The 5358-nt window shown below is 42.9% G+C and overlaps 1 long non-coding RNA gene across 1 annotated transcript; it reads left to right on the top strand.

Annotated features, from left to right (window-relative positions):
* Nucleotides 1-259: 259 nt before the first annotated feature.
* Nucleotides 260-4709, top strand: LOC104909696. The gene is made up of 3 exons (XR_792526.3): nt 260-2105; nt 2470-2655; nt 4498-4709. It is a non-coding gene; the product is annotated as an uncharacterized LOC104909696 (long non-coding RNA).
* The last annotated feature ends 649 nt before the right edge of the window (nt 4710-5358 follow it).

The raw sequence follows: 5358 nt of genomic DNA, 5'->3' as shown, positions 1-5358 counted from the left end.
TATTCCCAGTTCGGAAATGGGACAAGATATTTCTCCAGAAAAAACTCTGTCTCTTGACTGCATGCTGCTCACACACAAGCATTCATGACCTAGTTGCAGAACTGTTTTCAATCCAGGTAACCTAGCATGCAGGGCACTAAAGGCTCACATCTGGGTGCTGCTTATATTTTCATGTTTCTTGATCATTTTGTAATGTGTATAAACAGTAATTAGCTCTTTTTCTTTTTCTTTTTCTTTTTCTTTTTCTTTTTCTTTTTCTCTTTTTTTTTAATTTCAAAAACCGCTACTCTTCTTTACTCATTTTCCCATATTTTCTTCCTTTTTACTCCTCACTTTTTCTGTACCAGAAAATATCTAGAGCAAACAAGCGCAGGGCTCACACTTGGGAACTAAATCTTACATATCTTATTAGCATGCTGATCTGCTTCCACAACACACAGATAGAGAAGCTGTTCTGGGAAAGCATTCTCCAGGCGCCAATTTGCTGGAAAAGCAACTTTATTTATGACCCTGTCACTCTGAGGTCCCTATTTAGTATCACTGTCAGGGAAATGATTTAGTATTTTCCAGCCTGCCTTCCCATTAGCTTGATAACAGCAAATTGTTTACCTATTTAAAATGGAAATCTTTTCTGCTTGAAGCGCTTGCATTCTGCACTTCGTATAATAATATACAGAGGTATAAACTGTATTTGGGAGCATGGCGCTCCTGTCTTGGTAGCATCTTACACTTGTCTAGTGCAGAGGTTAATTAGTGCTACAGGGAGAGCTCGGGTCAGGAAAAGCTGACTCTGAAAATGGCATGATGTACTTCCACATTTTCAGTACCAGTTCTCTCTGTACCAGTGGTGTGCTTTTGAGAAGTAAAATCACATTCTCTTCTTGATGCTGGACCTCACTGCACCAAAACAGGGTTTCTGCTTGTGTCTGCTGCCACCAGTTCAGCTCTGCTGATGCACTTGTAAACAACAAGGTCAAAGGCCGCTGATAACTTGGCTGTGGTGCACAAGAACAGACTGTGGCATGGCCAGATTTCTTATGTGACTTTCTGTAAGGAACGGTCTTAGCAGGGGGTTGGATTCAATGATCTCCAACACTTAAGAATCTGTGATTCCGTGGCATATAAAAATATTCCATGCTGTAGGCTCCTGTTGCTTAACACTTGCAGGCTGTGAAGCCAAGGTCTAGCACTGGAAAGACACAAATCCAGAGTGTCTGATCACAACTCTTGCCCTTGGCAGCATGAAGACCCGTCAAACACCTGCATCTTTGGCAAGCCCTCCACCTAGCAGACACCACATAAGCCATAATCACTCTTCCTCCCTCCAACCCTTGGCTATTGCCATGTTTTCCAGTTCTGATCTGCAAGCAGCAACCATGAGAAAGATGAGATGCATCCAGGAACATCCACTGTATTCCAGTGGTGTATGTCACTGCTTTACGGTGGAGTTGGGAATGCAAGTGTGGTAGAAGAGCTATGTTTTACATAATTTAAAAAATAGTTTTATAGCAATGCTAGAGAATATGCAAAGACTGAGCCTATGTGAGAAGGAAGCTAGATTACATAAGTCACTTGGTCCATCTCTGATGTTTTCATGTTTTCCTAAGCACTTTTAAAAGGCAATTTCTGTGCCTGGTTTTTCCTCCAAATGCCTATATATCCACCTCTTCATTCAATCTTCTGAAGTGGAACTTAACAGTTCATAGAAAGTAGCTTTTGCTTTAGAGGAGTAAGCAAAGGTCATCATCTATGCTGTGGTTCAAGATCACCCCATCTTTGGTATACTCTAATGAATGTAACAGCTAGAGGAGGGTGAGAGAAAAAATAGCTCTAAAAATCAGACTTGTAGGCATTCTCCTAACAAACTGAAAAATAAAAGAGCTCAGAGCAACAGGGTAACTGAAGGTACCAGTGCTTTAGGGTGTATTTCAGATAAGTGTGCCTTTAAAAGCAGCTAGACAAATAGAAGAGAATGACTTCTGGAGCAGAAGTACATTTCAGCAGCTATGGAAAGACCGACAATCAGGAAAAGAAGAGAGACATCATCAGCCTCTGCCCTGGAAGTGAGCAGGTTCTGGATCCACAAGGATGAAGTGCACACACAAGTGAGTCCTTTTCTATTTCAATAACTAAGGCACAACAAAAATACATACGTGGCTCTATCCAACTTAGCTGTAGAGTTGGTTGAAGTCATCTAGAATAAGGAAATGTTTCTTGTGGAACATTTTGTGGTTTATTATATTAATAAATATGAAAATAATTAATATTAACAACTGTAACTATGATCCACCATAGAGAAATCTGTTACACATTTTGTCTACATAAGCGAGAATGGCATCATTCTATTTTTCTGCACCTTTATTTTGGTTGATAGACTGATGGCAGTTGGAGAATTTATTCTTAAAATTCACTGATATCTTATTATTGTTTTTCTTTTTCCCTTCACACCGTATACTTGTACTTCTGCAGACTTAGCAGAGCTGTCAGAGAAAGATCCTCCACGTTGTACTTGCCTTGAAGGCAAGTCACCCACTGAGCAGATTTCACTTTCCTGTCCAGGCAGTACAAAGCAGCCCCTTCAGCAAAGGGATTTCCTTCTGCCTGCAGACCAGTTCTGACTTCACTGTCAGGGTGCCCACAACATACCTTGTTACAGTAAGTGAGCTCTTGACCTTTTCTACCTATTTTGTAAATGCTTTCAGTATATTCCTGCACAATGTCTTTGTGCAGCTGAGCTTATTATGCTTCCTTCATAGAACTGCTTCTAGTTTCTTGTGCATGCAATATTTATTAGCATTTCCTGCAGTAACAAAAAAGCACAGACTGTAGGATCTAGCCACTTTGTTTAACACGTATGGTATGGAGTACCTTGATATCTCTGCTTTTGCTGTCCCTAAAACAAGGCTAGGCATCCCTAATTCACACCGCAAGCAGCAGAAGTGTGGAATGCATTCTGTGTACCCTCCTTGCTGACCAGGAGAGACATCACTGATTACTGGGAGGAGGTCTCTTCTCTGTATGTGGTTAGTAGAGAAATTTCTGGGATTTCTGAGCCCTACCTCTGATGGAAATTACCTGAAGTGCTGAATTATGTGTGATGGCCGCAAAACTTGTCCCCTGCCACCAAACAAACAAAATGACTCACGACCTGGGTGTTACAGAGACAGCTTCTCAGAGAGATAGCTTAGTACATAAGTCACATTATAAGACACTGAGATCACAGGATAAGACCATGAGTTCTATCACATGAAATCTTGTAGACTAAACCATGTGGTTGTGTAAGTTGGGACACTCCAATGACGGGAATGAAATCTTACTGTCTTGAGCTGTCTGAAGAGCTGAGATGAAAGCCCTGTAGCAGTCAACACATGAGAGTCCAGGGTAGGATGTATAACATGATAATAATGTACCTGGCTATGAAACCCACAGCCATTTTGTTCCTTGGTTTCTTCTTGCAAGTTGCCCACAAACAGCCCTGGTAGCTCCTGGGCACTCCTGGGGACAGGTGGGTGCAGTGACTATCAGCCAGCCATGCTTTCCCCCTGTTCCAAGAAGCAAGGCAGAGCACAGTAGCAGCCCAGCTGGGTGATGGCAGGTTTTTTCCTGGGCGCTCCCTGTAAGAGAGAAATGTGGCATTTCCCATCCAGTGCCTCTAGGGCTGAGCAGGACTTCAGGTGTGTGGCATATGCTGAACACACTGGCCTTCCAGCCCTTTGGTCCCAAGGAGCACCTCTCCAGATGCTGTTCCTTGGGCTCAGAGACCTCCTCTGGTCCCCACACTGTCTCTCCTGCCTGCACTGGGAGGAGACTGGGGACCACCATGCTTTTAAAACAGAAGTGCCCCAAAACAGCTAATCAGACAGTTTTCCTGGATCAGCTCTTTAAAATTACACCTGGGCATCACATATGAGACTAGATAAAGGACAATCTTGGTTGGCCTTGGTTTTTTGTTTTTGTTTTGTTTTTGTTTTTGTTTGTTTGTTTTTTGTTTTTGTTTTGTTTTGTATGTGTGTGAGACTGGAATTCTCCTATCCCAAAAGGGAAAGTAAATTGCTGTAGCTACACCTGCACCACAGTGCTAAACAGAGCAGTCTGTCATCTAGCCCCAAGGCCAAGTTGAATTGAGGATATTTCTAGCCCCACTCCCTATGTCAGAAGGGTGACCAAATCCAAACTACTCCCAGGGAGCAATCCTTGTTGTATAACATCCTGGGTGACTGGTAGCTTTCACGGGTGATAAGAGAGTGGACAACCAAGAAGCAAGAGCTTAGACCTCCTCTTTGCCCCTGTCTACTGTAGCAAACATAGGCTATGGCATTCTGCAATGCTGACATGGGGACTAGCAGAGACATCGTGTACCATATTCGGGCAGTTTACTGCTTCCATCCATTTCCAGTGGATTTAAACAGCTGGTATGGGTATCCTAAGTCCAAAAGAGGAATGCAGTTCGTGTTCATCTACACAGAGATTACCCTGATGTCATCTCATGATCCACAGGGGCAGAGTCTGAAAGCTTCACCCAGATGGAGAAACACACAGGGGACAAGAGACTGCGCAAGGAGTGGCTGCACCTCTACAACCTCCTCATGAGGACTTGGCTCGTTCAAACACTGGATGGATCTGCTAGGACTGCCTCTGATGCCACAATCTTTCACAGGTTGTTTTATCCCTGATGTATTTTTATGAAAGAATGAATAAATAAACGTCAGCCAAACTGCTGGAATGCTGTGGATCTCATCTCCATTCCAACATCCAAATTTCCTGAGAAACATTCTCCTAGAGTCTAGAGAAAAAAATTATGTATAGAAGATTATAAACCTTTAAATCTGAGTTTTGACTATAAGGGGGCCAGAGCCCAGCCAGACTGGAGCAGTTATGAAGCCCTCCAGCCCTCATAGAAAACAGCACAAAGCTCATATTCCCTCTACTGTACTGGAGCTGCCTTTTGACACTGTTTTCGGGAACTTGCCAGCTCATTTTCAAACTTGTTTGTGAGACATCAACAGCCTCAAATTACAGCAGTCTGAACAGCCCAGTAAATATTTACACAAACCTGCTGGTGATGGTTTGAGCTGACATGCGTTACCTTTTGTGTTGGGGGGAGGCTATATTTACAGCCAACCAGCTAATGAACATGATCCCCGCCATGCTTTAATACAGATGGCTCTTTCAGCCTTTGTGGCTTTCAAGTTACAGGGAGCACAAACTTCAATAGCCTTCGTTAGAAGGCTCCGTCTCAGCTCCCTCCGTTTTGTTTACAACCGATCTCTCTTTGTGCAGTAAATGGTTGACTAACATTCAGCTGTTTGCATCCAGCAATGTGTTTGTGTAGGACAGGGCTTGTTTCTTGTCTTTTTT

Source organism: Meleagris gallopavo, chromosome 2 (genome assembly GCF_000146605.3).
Source record: "Meleagris gallopavo isolate NT-WF06-2002-E0010 breed Aviagen turkey brand Nicholas breeding stock chromosome 2, Turkey_5.1, whole genome shotgun sequence".
Lineage (NCBI taxonomy): Eukaryota > Metazoa > Chordata > Aves > Galliformes > Phasianidae > Meleagris > Meleagris gallopavo.
This window is presented reverse-complemented; position numbering and strand designations above follow the sequence as displayed.